The following is a 16,307-nucleotide window of genomic DNA, read 5'->3' as shown; positions in this document are numbered from 1 at the left end:
CAACATTACTTTTGCCGTACTCATTGCTGTGCAATCTTTCAAAGCATATGCCTCCACCCACTTACTGAATGCACAGATCACCACCAAGACGTATTTCAAGTTTTGGCACCTCTCCATCTCTATGAAATCAAAATGAACTACCTCAAACGGCAAGGAGGGCGGGACAAAACTGCTTGTTGGAGTCACTGTTCCCTTTCCTACATTGTGTTGTAAACACGTGATACAGTTCTGCACCAACCTCTCTGCATTCTTTTTATGTTTACATTCTGCCATACTGTAGAAAGGTGCTGTATTATTTTCTTGGCACAGATGTGCGTAGGGCTGTGGGCCATTGTGACCATTGCAGTGACATACAAATTTGGCAACATCCAGTTTCTAGTTCCCTTGTCCACCCAACAACCCTCCAGATCCAACTCAGCAGATCCCTCTGCCCATCCCTGTATTTCATCAGCCGTAGCCTCGGCCTGCATTTCTTTGACAGTCGCAACTCCATCTTCTATCGTACAGGGTACTTCCTCTGTCTGAACCGTCATCATCTTGGTGTCCAAATCAGTGGCAGTTTGTTTTGCAATTCTGTCTGCAAACGCGTTTCCCTCTCCTACTTTGCATGTTATTTTTTTATGTGCCTCGCATTTCACTATTGCTAGGCGCTTTGGAAATGTGAGTGCAGACAGCAATCGTACAATCAAAGGGCCATGTTGAATTCTGGCACCATGTGATGTCAGAAACCCTCTCTCAGCCCAGAGTCGACCAAAGTTATGAACCACTCCAAAAGCATACTGACTATCAGTATATATATTCACATTCAAATTTTCAGGAATCTCGCAGGCTCTGGTCAATGCTATTATTTCCGCTGCTTGTGCTGAATTATAGGGGATTCTTTTACTTTCTACAACACTCTCTAGGGTAGTGATAGCGTATGCGGCAGTTGCCATGCCATCTGCTAATTTAAAACATGAGCCGTCACAAAATAACTCTCCATCCGGCTCTTTCTGTGGAATATCACTTAAATCAATTCTTCCCTTGGTTTCTTCCTCAGTGACCATTAAGCAATCGTGGGGGGTGATTAATTCATCCCAATTTCTTTTAAGGTCAGTGGCATTAATTCTGCAGGATTCAAAGTGCTACACCTCATAATTTGGATATGGGGCGCGAACAAGATAATCTCATATCTTGTCAATCTAGCAGAGGTGAGGTGTTGCGTCTGTGTCCTATTTAATAGAACGTCTATGGCATGTGGCACCATCAGAATTAAAGTGTGCCCCAATACCATCCCTTCCATTTGTTTCACTGACGCAGCAGCCACCACGACAGATCGCAAACATTGTGGTAGTGCGCACGCTACAGGGTCCAGCGCAGAAGAAAAATAGCCGTACGGCCTATTTCTTCCACCTTGTTCCTGTGTCAAAACCGCCAATGCACATCCTTCACTTTCACACACAAATAGTCTAAAACAAATTTCATAGTTCGGCGTACCCAAAACTGGAGCCGAGCATAATGCAGTTTTCAATCCATCAAATGCTTTCTGACATTCCTCATCCCACTGCAAAGGCATAACCGCATCTTTTCTAGTTAAATTCACTAATGGTTTCACAATTATCGCAAAATTACCAATCCATTGTCGGCAATATGAAGCCATGCCTATTATGGCTCTGACTCCTTTTTGTGTCTTTGGAATAGGCATGCAAGAAATACTTTCTATGCGTTCTGGCGTTAGTCTTCTCCCTCCTTTCGAAAGTAGGTAGCCCAAATAAGCCACCTCCTTTCGATAATACTGAAATTTCTTCAAACTAGCTTTATGGCCATGTGCCGCCAGGTGTAACAGTAGTCATACAGTGCTTTCTTTACAAATCTCCCCTTGTCTGCAGCTAGCAATAGATCGTCTATGTATTGCAAAAGTACACAACCCATGGGTAATTCCAGCATGTCTAGCTGTTCTTTTAATGCTCTTCTGTAAATACTTGGACTTTCCGTGTAACCGTGCGGAATCCGCGTTAATGTAAATGATCGTCCTCCTAATGTGAACGCGAACAAATATCTACTGTCCTTGTCCACTGGAATACTAAAGAATGTGTTTTTCAAATCTACTACACTAAAATATTCTGCTGAAACAGGTATCATTGTCAATATTGTAGTGACGTCTGGCACTAGAGGAAATTGAGGATCTACTACCTTATTCAATGCAGGTAGATCAATTATGAAACGGTATGGTACCTCATTACCTCCTTTTTTATAAACCAGAAGAATCAGGCTGTTGCATGTACTGCCTGTGATTTCCTCGATTACCCCTAATTTCACCAAATCGGTAATAATACTCTTCAATCCTTTCTTACCTTCAACCAAAATTTTGTATTGGGGTATTCGCGGTAGGCTAACACCTTCTTTCAAAATAATCTTTACTGGCTCTATCTTTAAACATCCCACATCATTGTCATGCATTGCCCATATACAGGTTGGTACTTTACTTAGTTCCCCTAGTAAGGTTTCAGACATGAATTCTGACACAGGGGCATCGTGTGGCCATATCGTTAGAAACACTGCATCTGCCATGCAATGTATAACAGAACCTAGTTTTTTCAACAAATTTAACCCCAACAAATTTTCTCCACAATTTTCTGTTAGAAGGAAAGGACAATGTTCAGTAAATGGTCCTATGGTAACTGGGACTGGTTTGGACACTGGGTTTATGACTGGTGTACCTGCGAACCCTATGGAAATATTCTTTTACCCTGACAGTGGTATGTCTGGAACCAAGTGATGGTCTATTGAACACTTCTGTGTTCTTGTATCTACAAGAAAGCGGTGCTCCTCATTTCCGACTCTCATTTCTACATAGGGTCCTCTCTGATTCACGGGAATAGACACTGGTTCCGACCCCTGTCCTGGGCTGTCCTATTGGGGAAATAACACATCGTCCGATGTGTAATCATTACTAGTACTGTAATACGTGTTTGGCTGTGTATCGAAAACATTTCCACTCTTCCCTCTATTTCCCCCACTCTGATTTCCATATTGTTGATTTTGCTGTCCCTGACTCTGGTTTGGGGCATTTTGGTTTTGGCCTTGGTTTTCATTACCTCCGTTATTATGATGCTGCTGTATACTATTCCTATTTGGTCCATTCGCTCCTGGGTGTCCTCTATGCTGTCTCCTCTGACCAGACCCATTTCTATTCTGTAGATGCGGGCATTGCGCTCGCCAATGTCCTTCCTCTTTACAATATGCACACTGATTCGGTCCCACTGTTCCCCCATGCATATTCAAACTACTCCTTCCTTGTGCGTTCCCTCGCCCTCTATTATGTCCTACTACTTGTTGCATTAATACTTGTGTCTTTAGATTTATCCTAGCCCTCTCTTCTTTTTCTTTTCCTGCAGTCACTCTGCGCTCATAATATTGGGCCATATGCAGTACTTCGCCCAACGTTTTTGCTTGCCATGGACTCATTGATGTCATTATTAGATCCTGAATTGGATGTTTTAACCCCGTCACATATTTGTCAACAAATAACCTCTTTCCTGCTTCTGAACCCACATCCTGCCCACTGAAGTCTGTGAATACTTCTTCAAATCTATTAAAATCATCTGTAGCCAACTCATCTTTGCCTTGTACACATGCAGTCAATTTGTCCCATTGGATTCTTTTCTCTGGGACAATTGTTTTTAACTTTTTTACTATACGTGCTGGTAAGGCTGCCAGGTTCGCTCCTGGTGTCCCTCCAACCGCTTTATAACTATCTTCTATTATCAAGTCCACCCATGTGGCGCCAAAGGCTGTTGTGTCATCTACCTTCCTTATTTGTTTCCATATGTCTGCTGGCAGGATCACCGGTAATATTAGGTCTATATCACCCATGGTAAGCACGGATGATTGTAGGCAGGACTATACTTCCTTGTAAAACCCTGCAGGATTCTTTCTTATATCAGGAATCGTCTGTTTTATGTTGTTCCCCTCCGGTCTGGAAAAGGGGGCATGCACATATTGGGCGGTGTAATGGGCTGGTGTCACATGCGCTGCTGCACTGCCCACTGCGGGAACCTCCACTTTGGGCACAAAGGTAGGTTGGACCTCTCTCATAGGAAATGCCCCACTTACTGTCCCTCCCCCTTCTCTTAGGTGTAATAATATTACCAGATCTAGCGATAGGGCTGTTTCTACTGTCCTTCGCTCTAGTGCTCTTCTATATACTGCCATTATTTCGGGCGGGCTGGCCTTATCGTTTTTTATATCTTTATCTAATAAATGTTCAACCATCGACTGTAGCGCTTTTCTTTTCATAGGCATGGAATATTCATCAAATATCTCGTGTATCTCCATTTGGGAATAATAGGATCTGACATCCATCTAAACGCTTCTCGCATTCATACTTTTAACTTGTCGCCCCTTTGTACTAACGACATGAAATGTCATCGTTGTATATATGGCTCTACAGTTTCCTTCCTATTTCTCCCGATATCTCTGCTCCTGTACCCAGGTGCAGTAAACATTTCGGCATAATCTTTATCTAATTCATCTTTAAGCTCAAAAAGTCTATACACATGTTCTCTCACTTCTTCAATCCCTCTCCCTACAGCGTGCTAATGCATTAAAATCTAACAATCGCTGTGGTGGTAATTTCCCAATTAGCTTCTTTCCATTTCTCCACCAAATATTCACCCATGCATTCCAACACTAACTGTCTTTCATTGGTTCTACGGAAGTCATATATTGAAACCAATGTTGCCGTCCCATCATTCCCGTCTATATACATCTCTGCCTGTTGCTGCAATTCCACCTTCCTTTCTTTGCTGATTGCGCTGCGGGTTACCCTCGTGCACCCCCGTTGGTCAGTCCCGCCTCCTGCCCCCGCGGTTTCAACTTCAACCCCGGGAGGAACGGACTGTACCGAGTCTGTGTCTAAGGCGGGAGGTGCGGATGGGACAATGGGAACAGGGAGTGTCTGTTGTGGGCCTGGTTGGCTAATAGGAAGTATTACGTGCACGGTCTGTGGCTGTGGGAGGGCTTGAGCTACCGGAGGGGGAGCTTGAGCTACGGGCGGGGTCTGGGCAATAGCTACTGACGTGTCTGGTCTTCTGATCTTGGGCCTTGTTTTGTATGGGTCACTATATTTTCTATCAATTCATCTGCTATGTGCAATTCTCGTTGTGGGTATATCTTTTCTATATTCAACTGGTCACGCCTACCTGCCCTTCTTAGACTCTCAGTCCACTCCTCCTCTTCTTTTTCTTCCGCTACCTCACCTTTTGATTTATGCCTGCGTGCATGCTTTTCTCTGCTTTTAAATCGGAGCATTGCTTCCTTTCTCCAGTCTTTAATAGTCTCAAATGCTGCAGGACGCGCTTTCTTTCTTATCAACACCCTTTCCAGGTTATCTATCCTCGCTATCTCAAAACTACCATTAATCGGCCACTGATGGTCTTGTTGCTTTCTGGTTTGCCTATGCCAAGTCTCACAGAACATTATCGCACCCACTCCATACTTCACATACATCTCATACGCCAGCGTTCCCCCAGGTGGTACAATTTGGCCATCTACCAAAGATTGTCTACCACAGCGAAAAAACCCAGCTAGGGTGGACAATACCCCAGGCATGTTTCAACCTTCCCCCTGGTTAATCAACCTTACCTAGGGCGTTTGATTTTGCAAAGTCAACTCTCAACCAATATCAGGATGCTTTGAATCGGGGAATGACTCACCTGATAAATCAAGTCACCTGTATACTGACGCACCAAAGGACGTCGTGTCTGCATTTCTTGGCTTCCGTCTTGTTTCGGGACCCACGCCTCCTTGTTCTCTAGCCAGGCACGTCGATCAGGGATCAGATGTGTGCAGATCTGCAAAGGAGTCTCTCATCACTTTTACAGGGTGCCCCGAACACCTCTGGATCCCGGCTCGATCGTCCCGTCCTCGCCGTTCTCTGCCTTTCTCAATTACAACCTTACACGATGGAACAAGTGGGGGAGGGTCCCTATTCGGGCGCCATCTTGAAAGGGGCCTCTAGGGAACCCTGACGTCTATGGAAACAAGGCGAGTCACCACACACGATTGAGACGCCAGACACGAGGTTGTATTCCCAAAACTAGGGTTTTATTGCAAAGCAAATGTCTCAGTTGGCCAACTCGGTCTCACGCCCCGCGACATATATCTCTAAACCTCGAGGGACGCAAGAGAGTGAATTATGTACATCAGTTACATATATACAAAATGCATATCAAACAATCAGCTATGACATGTTTAACACCCCCCTTTATTGGGTTTCTTTGAACTTGGTGTGATGATGGACATCTCCGACCACTATGACACCTTCAAACATCTATTCTAGTAACAATTTGCAATTTGTGAGTGCAAAGGCATCTTTCGGTTATTGAATAGAACACAGCGCTTCTGTTCTTGGAAGCGAACTACATACGGGGGGAGTTGCATTCCGGACCTTGCTATCTATCAGGTGCTATTCGCGTCCTGGGAGCCGACATGCTCTAGTGGGCTCAGCAAAGGGAGGCCGTAAGAAAAGCATAATTCAAGCCCTTAGCGGTATTATTCTAACATATTCTACCATATAACGAGACTGGCTGGCAGCTGTGAAATGATTAAATGCCCTGCAGCTCTGCTTCAAGGCTACATTCGGGAGGGAGCCGGGCATTCTTCCTGGCGCTGCTTACGTTTGTGTTTCAGCAAACCTTGTTATCCTCACGGCCCTGCGGCCTTGTCCTTTTCACATACAGACAACAACGTTTCGCAGTCGAGCAGTGTAAGCGGAAAATATACTGCGAAGCAATAGGAACAGAAAGCAATGAGCAATGGTTAGAAAACAAAATGGCGATTCTTGTTACATCAAAAATGGCCGTTCATTGGCAAACTCGAAAACCTATATTCTGTCATATCGTGCATGAGACGGTTGGCCCACGGCCACCAAAAGGCGCTTGCGGTCTCAAAGTAGAGGTAGCCGTATTTCTAGACTGACAACAAAGTGAATCTCAGCAGACGAGGCAGGACGAGCCAAGAAGCCAAGGTCTTATCAAACTGGAGTAAACCGACATTGGATACAGAATTGTGTGAAAGAACAAAACTCCTGTTCAGAAGGCATGAACATAACAAGGATGACATCAGAGGTTTATTAAAAATAGTATTAAATGCACAAAAATGCTTGATTCCATGGTCTACAGTCACATGGAAGCATGAAGTTGGACAAACAAAATGGTCACACCTACACATGAAAGCAGACCGTGCTTCTCACTCCCTAAATTTCTCAGAGCTAAGATCACTCCCAAGGACGAGCTTCAAAGGCCTAATTGACAGTAGACCACTGAGGTGATGATAGATTGATATGCTAATTGGTGGGAAGCTAATGTTAAAACAAACTCACCAGCATCTGAATGGCCAGCCTGCATGCTGCTAGACGTAGATGGAAAAGTACTGACGGAGGTTAGAGTGCCAACCAATTGTAGAGGACCGTGTAATTAGGGTTCCTATAGCTGTGTAAACCAATGGGACTTCGTGTATTTAGTGACATTCATAGTGGTTATTTTTAGGGGAGGGCTTAGTTGCCCCACCTGATGTTAAGTAACCAATCACATAGTCACACTTTTGTACACTAGTATGGATCATATGCTTAGATGTTCACTCAGAGCCAGTCACCCATGCACGTGGGTTTTTGTAGTTTGCCATGTAGGATGACGCTAGTACACACATAGGTTAACCTCATTGATGATGAGTATTGCTTATAAGATCTCAGTTTTTACTAAGAATGTTTGAGTAAGAGGATCGATCGAGTTCGTTGATGTTCGTTATGCTCCCTGTTTTAGATACTTGAAATTAAAACAGTCTTCCTTTTGCCAACATCCTGAGTCATCTCTATTATTGATGTATGAATAAAATCTGTCTCCCTATCCATCTTCAGATTAATTGCTACTTATCTGTAAGGACTGGGGTATATCCAGTTCACTTGGTAGCTGAGAGGATGGTTCAGAGCCATCAGCATGAGTAAACCTTTGAGTCCCGGCAATATCGGACGACCTTTGCCATTCGGCTGAAAGGACGTGAAGCTCCCCGTAGATAGTGTTTAGTGTAATTTGAAAAGTCTTGCAAGTTGGGTGTGACGGGTTCCCTTGTTTCTATAGAATCCCCTCCCACGTCTACGAGAAGCAGATCGATCGGAAGGTTGAAGAGGCAGTAGAAAAGGCTGACGATCCCGGGAGTCGTAAGATGAAAATGATAGCGGTGAGTAAAAAACTGAGTGAGGTTGCAAAGGCTTGGGTGATGAGTGAAGAAACAAAGTGAGTAACGGAGGGTGTCGGGGTAAAACATAACGTGAGAATAAGAGTGTAATATACATATATATATATATATATATATATATGTATATATATATATATATATATATATATATGGGGATCAGATATTGATTTGATTGTGGCCAAGCAATATAAAATCGTGAGAGAGTCCACAATAAGATAATATGCCCAGGACTGTTTTTTTTTTTTTTTTACGAACACAACAGAAGAAATTTGAACCTAGAGTCCTGTAGCAGAACACGTAGAAAAAGGATTTGATTAAAGGCAAATCTAAAGAGGTTGATTTACACTTCGTATGAAGTATTTTAGAGGGTAAGACGAGTCTTGAAGAGAAGATCATAGAAGATTTATGTGACCGGTTGAGTTTGGCTGTTTGTTTTATGTGGTTTTTCAAAAATTATGTCATAAACGAAAAGAAAAAAAATTGATCATTATTAAAAATTGAACTTGATAGTTGTTTTTTGGCAAGATTAAAGTAAAAGTTGTGATTAACGGGATTGGAGCTTGCGACGATTGGTGCTCGATCATATTGTATTCTTTTTCTGAAACGTACCTTTTAAATCTGTGATTAAAAATAAGCGAGTGTTAAACAGGTTAGGAATAGACGAGTCGAGAAAGGGAGGATATTGCTCCACTTCTGCATCTCTGCAAGCAGTTGCTGAAACATGCACCTAAGCTTAGACAGTGCAGTGCGGAATGGGTTAAAGGAACCGTGGATAAAATGTTTATGCCGTGGCTGCAGGAGGGTCACTATTGAAGGCAGTCCTGCAGCATATGATGACATATTTGCATTCAGCATACAAAGGAAAAATCTAGACGAGCGCCTAGCGAGCTTAGAGCTCTGGAAAATGTACCAGGAGGAGCAAGATGAACCACCTCCTGTAGATTGGATACTAAATGTATGCAAAGATGGAGGTGAGGAGCCCTCTGCTCCCCCCGCCCTAGTTGAAATAGAAGACAAGGGCAAGAAAGACAATGTGTTATACCCATTGAGGGAGCTTAAGGCAGCGACAGGATATAGCAACCCGGCATATGAGTCGCCTATGCAAAGTAGTGACGAGGGTCCAGACAAAGATACTGAGAGAGATATGATCTCTAAAGTCCCAAGGGACAAGGAGAGATACGATAAAAAAAGAGAAGTGATCGAGCAAGCACATCTCTAGATATAGGAAGAGATGGAAGGGAGTAAGAGACAAAGCTGATGAGATAGCACTCTTACAGAACGAATGGATGGGTGGTCAGATTTTGCTCAAACTCAATGGTAAAGGCATCGAGGATGTAAGACTAAGGGGAGATCAAGACAAGCAAGATAAAAAAATAAAGAAAGGGAAGATTGATTGATAGACAAAGGAACGAAAAGTAAGGATAGGCAAAGAAGAGAGCAATTACATCAAGAGGAGCAGTCAAGAAAACAAGAAAGAGCAGAAGAGCAAAGAAAACGTGATAATAGACAGAGAGCGATTGATGACCAGGAAAGGCTAGAACGAAAAAGAACAGAAGATGAGGAACAAAAGTCAAGGGGGACAGAGAATACAGAGACGAAAGGATGAGGAGATACGCAAAGTAAAGGAGAGAAAGGATATGAAGAATACAGGCGAAGACAGAGTCAGAGAGGAAGCTAGGAAACAAACAGAATTTGATGATGATATGGAACCTAAAAGAAGGCAGAGATCACGCGATCTTGAACTCCTGGAAAAGGAGATAAGGGATCCTGAACCACAAGTAGCATAGGTGGACATAGAGGAGTTCTTCCTAGAATACGAGTCATTTCCATGCCCATCAAGAGTAAATCTAGAAGACGGCTTGACTCTAGGAGCATTGAGAAAGTGATCGATAAAGTATATCATGACATGAAAGCTCAGAAAGAATTAAAAGGGAAGTTAAAAAATGATTGACTTGAGAGCACTCAGCTGTATGACTCGGAGTTAGCCTCATGTAGTATGAGGCAAAAGGAGTTGTCTCTCAATAGACTGACTCTGAATAGAGATGATGAGGAGAGAGGTTGCACAAGCTTGGCACAAGTAATGTCTGACAAAGACAGAGATATCTTCCATGGGGAAGAGAGAGGGAATTCTTGTGGTCCTGAGGGATGTTCTTCAATGGAGAAAGAAGTCAGATGGTCAGATTTAAACGCACCTGTAACTAGGGCGTCGGGAACATTGACAAAGTCAGACCGACCGAAAGGGCAATTCTATGGTGAGAGGGGGGGAGTCGCTGCCTTATGTGAGCAGATTAAGATCGTTACCAGGAAGAAAGCCATGATGTGGGAATATTGTCCCTGCGGTGGACAGACAAATGATGAGAGATGATAATGAGTTTGGGGCATCACAGTTTCCCTTGTTAGAGAAAGGAGGGGCCAGACCACAGTATATACCATATCCCCAGATGGATAAGGATATTTTGAGGTGTAAACACCTGAGCTTAACTTCTGGTGCTGGGAAATGTATACATGAGTTAGAAAAAATGATGGAAGGAAAGACGTTGGCTATAGGGGACATGAAGGGCCTCCTGATCGCCATACTTGGTTAGAGAGCTGATGACGTGTGGACAAGGGCAGGATATGCTGGTGTTACTACAGTTAACACTGCTCACGATGGAGCACCATTTAATAGCTGTAGAGCGGCCGTCTGGAAAGCTATTAGAGTATTGTATCCAGGCAGGTCCGATATGGGAGCTATAATGAGGAAAAAGATGCAGGACGGAGATGATCCACTTGTTTACATTATGAATTTTCAGGAACAGTGGTCCTTGGAGATGCGCGAATCTTGGGGAAACATCTATACCTGTGTTCTATCATATATTGTGCCAAGGGCTGGCAGACCCTGTACAGAAGCAGCTCAAGACGTTATTGGGAAGAGAGGCCAAACCTTGGTCGGAGATTGAGCTGACCATTGCATTATTGCAGACTCTAGCAGGAAAAGAATCGCAAAAAAGACGATCCTCGGAAAAGCGAAGAGGCGAAGTTAGTGCAGAAGAAATTTTCTAGATGTGCGATTGAAGGGACAATGTTAACTAGTGTAGATGGATTGAATTCACAGCACATTGCAAATATGCCACAGGTGAATAACCAAAGGCAGTTTGATCAGAGCAATTATGGGTTTACTCCACGAGGAAGGGTAGGATTTTGAGGAAGAGGTTTCAAAATAATCAAGGGAATTGGCTGAATAATCATGGAAGCTTTCAGAACAATCAAAGTGGGTTTAAAATATGCTGAATGATGGTCAAAACATGCAGGATGGGCAGCATAGGAGGCCACCTACATGTTGGACATGCAGGATAATAGGACATTTTGCTCGTATGTGTAGAAGTCAAGGGCTTGTACAAAACATTCTGTTTTTAAGAGGGGGACTTCAAACCCGCCTGTGTATTCTCAGCAGAGTGGTGATGGGATTGCTCAGAATCAAACGATGCAGCAGCAGCAAGCGCAGAGAGTACAGCAAGGCTTTTAAATGCAGCAGGTAGCAGTGGCTCTGCCACAAGGGCTGTCGCAGCACTCGCCCATGCAGATTCAGCAGAGCACAAGCACAAGACAGATAATGACTCCTAGAGTAGGGGTTGTCACTGTCGATGGTGGCAATCCTTTTACAGGTAACGGAATGAGGCTGTACCCACAATAGGATTGCTCAACGGGAGACTTGATGTGTTCAATACTATCCGTGACACAGAATCCTCACAAGGAACCGAGGGTAGCCGTCAATATAGGATGCAAATGTTTTTCATTTTTAGTAGACACGGGTGCAACGCGCTCATGTATATGAAAGGGAACATTTTCAATGTCTGGCAATGCCATGAACATTCAAGGTTTTTCAGGAGCTACAAGTAGAGTTTTATTTACTGATGAATTACCATTCTCTATAGGAGAATGTGACATGAAGGTGCCTTTGCTATATTTAAGGCAGACACCTGTCAACATGTTGGGTCGAGATTTAATGACAAAGTTGAATATGACAATCTCGTTTACGGATGAAGGCATAGGCTCTCATTACGACCCAGGCATTGGACCATGGTGCTAATAGCACCATGGTCCATGCCGGTAACTTACTGACTCCGCCATGGCGGAATGGGGAATTACCGCCCCATTCCGAGGTTGGCGGGGCGGTAATTCCCCATGCCGCCATGGCCCTTCCCCATTCCCATTTTTGCCCCATAGGGCTCAATGGGAATGGGGAAGGTGCTAAGTACGGTGCCGCAAATTGCGGCACCGTACTTAGCACCAAGGTCCCTTTGCGGTTTGGTTTTTTAACGCCTGCTTTTCTATTGACATGGCTGCCAGGCTTAGTAGGCAGAACAAGGAGAATACCTGATGAATTTCTGTTTAGGCCAAAGATAGCTATGCGTGAAGAAGAGGGAGAAGTTTTTCCCTTAGAACTGCAAGCAGCCATAGTGCTAGGTGAAATGGCTTTGCTTGATGGGAATGATGACAAGGGCAGACGATGGTGTGCAGTAATTTCCATCGGGGAAGGTTACAGATTAACTGACGTCACTGATGATGATCTATTTGGAGATCATCCATCTGATGAAAAAGTGATATTTAGCATGAATAGTACTTACTGGGTGAGAGCAATCAAAGGAGAGGTGCCTCAGAAAATGATGTTAGCACAAAACCATCCATTTTGATGAAGACATGGCAAAAGTACCAACCTCATTATGGACTACTGGTCCCTATGACATAGGTCTGTTGAAGGGGGTCAGAGAAGTGAAGATTAAATTAAAACCTGGAGCACTTTTACCTCAAGCACGACATTATTCCATTTCTCGAGAGGCAGATGAAGGTATTTTTAAGACTATTTCTGCCATGATGGATCAAGGTAGCTTAGTGACGTCAGAGTCACTGTGTAACACTGCAGTGTATGTACCCTATCAAAAAATATAATTGGTGGTCTTGGATTCTAATTCAAGATTTACGCCCGATAAACCAGATTGTAGAGGCCGTGTTCCCTCTAGTTCCTTATTCAGCTACACTCTTATGTACTATACCTGTTGGAGCACAATATTTCGCTGTGATTGATTTTAAAAATGCATTTTTTTTCAAACCCATTGCACAAAGACTCGCATGATCTGACATCATTCACGTTCAGACAGACTAAGTTGAAAATCACAAGAGTACCTCAAGGGTATTGTGAGTCTCCATTGATTTTCAATAGAGTCTTCCAGATGGACTTGAGCAATATTACTTTAGAAAGTGTTGTGTTGCAATACGTAGATGGCATTCTAGTATGCAGCACTTCAGAGGAAGAGTTTAGACGCGAATCTGTTCAGCTGATGATTACACTTGCTGACAAAGGATATAAGGTTGACAAAGAGAAGTTACAGTATTGCCAACAAGAAGTGCTGTACATTGGTCAATTGATTTCACATGAAGAAAAGAAGGTTACTCTTGAGAGACCTGAGGATATTTTAAAAACTGCAAAGCCACACACAATAAAACACATGCAGAGATTTCTGGGATTGTGTAATTATGTCAGAGCATGGGTCTTTGACTACAGCTCATATATAAGGCCTTTATTACAGGCTTTGAAGAAAGCACAGGTAACGCAGGAAAACATTGGGCCTCATTCCGAGTACGGCGCTAACCAATGGCGCTATTAACGCCTTGATTGACGCCGTACCCGGACCGGCAGCGCCTTGGTGGATGGCGGAATTACCGCCCCATTCCAAGGTTGGCGAGGCGGTAATTCCCCAATCCCCATTTACCCTTCCCCATTTCCATTCTTGCCCCATAGGGCATAATGGGAGTGGGGAAGGCGTTAATTACGCCACCGTAAATTACGGTGGCGTAATTAACATCAAGGTCCCTTAGCGCCATGGTTTTTAACACCTGCTAAAAGCAGGTGTTAAAACCTCCATGGCGCAAAGGGAACTCGGAGTATGGCGGTAAGGGATTACCGCCACCGCTCTCGTTAGCGGTGGCCGCTATCCCTTACCGCCATACTCGGAATGAGGCCCATTGTGTGGACTGAGGAAATGGAAGAAAGGTTTGATGAGTTAAAAAAATCAATTTGTACATCTCCAGTTTTAGGGATTCCTAATTATGCTGAGGAATTATTTTTATTCTCACATACAGATGTCACTGTTATAACAGCAGTCCTTACACAAAGAACCACGTTGAGGTACAAGCCCCTTGCATATTACGGTGGGATTTTAGACCCAGTAATGAGAGCTGACTTTCCGTGCGAGCAATCTCTTGTAGCCACCGCGTTCGCTATAGAGAAAGCTGAAAGCATAGTGATGGGATGCTCTATGATGTTATTTGTTGAGCACACACTATTTGCCATTTTGGAGAAACCAAAAGGCACATTGACTTCTCAAAGGACTTCTGCCACAAGGTAGTCATATCAAATCCGGCGATCAAAAAAAGTTTGATGCAGAATAGTGAATCCTGCCATGTTTGTAGCTGAACCACTGGCAGAGGATGAGCTGCATGATTGTTCAAACTATAAAGAGTTCTATGAAAAAATCCGTAGGATAAAAGAAAATGCCTTGACAGGTGTAGAAATTGGTTTGATTGACGGTTCTTCAAGGATCGATCAAAATAATGGACAGAGATACACAGGTGCCGTTGTGGTAAAGCACACAGCCAATGGGGAGTTTCTGACTGTCATGATCTCTGCTTCCAAAAGGTCAGGGTTTTCCCAACTCCCTTGGAAGCAGATCCATAACCCAGGTTCCGAGTGCCAACCAGTCCCAATTGGGACCTTTTGGACCCAGTCCTGGCGCCAGTGGCACCAGGCTCATAAATATTCCCAGTCCCAGCGCTGGAAGCGCCTGGCTCATAATGCTTGGGTGGATTTACCTGCAGCAGACCATGCTGCTTACTTGCCTGCCAGTTGAGCCTCTGATCCTCTTCTGTTTGGAACTACTTTTCCTGTTTGGTGGGGTAGGAGCCACTCCCTAGATTCAGAACACTGGAACTCTTCTGGAAAGCAGTAACTCTTTTCTTACCTAGGCGTGGCTGTGGAAGGAGACACCTAAGCACTACAGGAGGCTATTTAAACAACACCCGATGGATGAATCTTGCTTTGCGTTATTCTGCATCCTCTGCAGCAGAACGCTCATTGTGTCTTCTGCATCTGATCCTGGGCCTAAGGAAAAAGGCTTACCATCCTGAATCCAGTCTTCAGCAACACCTATAAAGACAAGAAAGAACAGGTTAGCATTACGGTCTTCAGTGACAGCCCTTCACTTACCTGGTCCATCGGCTGTCACCAACGCCTCGCGCTGCATTCCGGCATCTGAAAGACAAAGGCTTACCTACTCTTCATGCGCTCCGGAGGTCTTCACACTGCATTCCGGCATCTGAAAGACAAAAGCTTACCAACTCTTCGCACGCTCCGGAGGCCTTCGGCGCTGCATCCCGCATCTGAAAGACAAAACAAGGTGCGTTTAAAGACATTGGGGAACTTTAATACTCATGTGCCATTACTCCTTTCCACATCTAACCCAGTGGGTATTCCGGCACCCTGCAGCCGCTCCGAACTTGTACCTGCAAAATAAAAAGACAGTTAGAGCGCATCGTGAAGCAGGCAACAAGCGCTTACTTACGTGCTTCCAGGCGCTTCTATTCATCACACGGGCTCCATCTTCAACTCACTTCAGCCCGTCATCCGCCACCGCCAGAACCCTGCAAAACAAGAAACATCATTACTAAAGACTTTAAAGACATTAGAATTACTCGAAACTTACCGTTCGTGCAGAAAACGACGGACAGCAGTCCTCTGAAGTCAAGAGGCCTGCTCCCCTTATCCAGTGAAGAAACTGGTTACAGCACCCTGCCCCGAGGCAGATGGAGAGCATGGCGTTCACTTACCTAAGACATCTTACCCTTCGAGTCAGACATACAGTGCACAGAGGTCCAGCCCAAAGAGCCAGCCGTGTGTTACACATCACCTTTGAAGATGCGGTATTCCCCAGTCAAGACCGGCGCCTCTACGGGAATCAGGTGAGCGTTACACTGACATTGGTAAGTGCACGACTCCTGTCTCATTATTCAGCAGGGGCTGCAGAGCTAGTGGGGCT

This window comes from Ambystoma mexicanum, chromosome 13 (assembly GCF_040938575.1).
Source record: "Ambystoma mexicanum isolate Mex_15411 chromosome 13, UKY_AmexF1_1, whole genome shotgun sequence".
Taxonomy (NCBI): Eukaryota; Metazoa; Chordata; class Amphibia; order Caudata; family Ambystomatidae; genus Ambystoma; species Ambystoma mexicanum.
The sequence above is the reverse complement of the archived record's forward strand: the minus strand, read 5'-3'. Positions refer to the sequence as shown.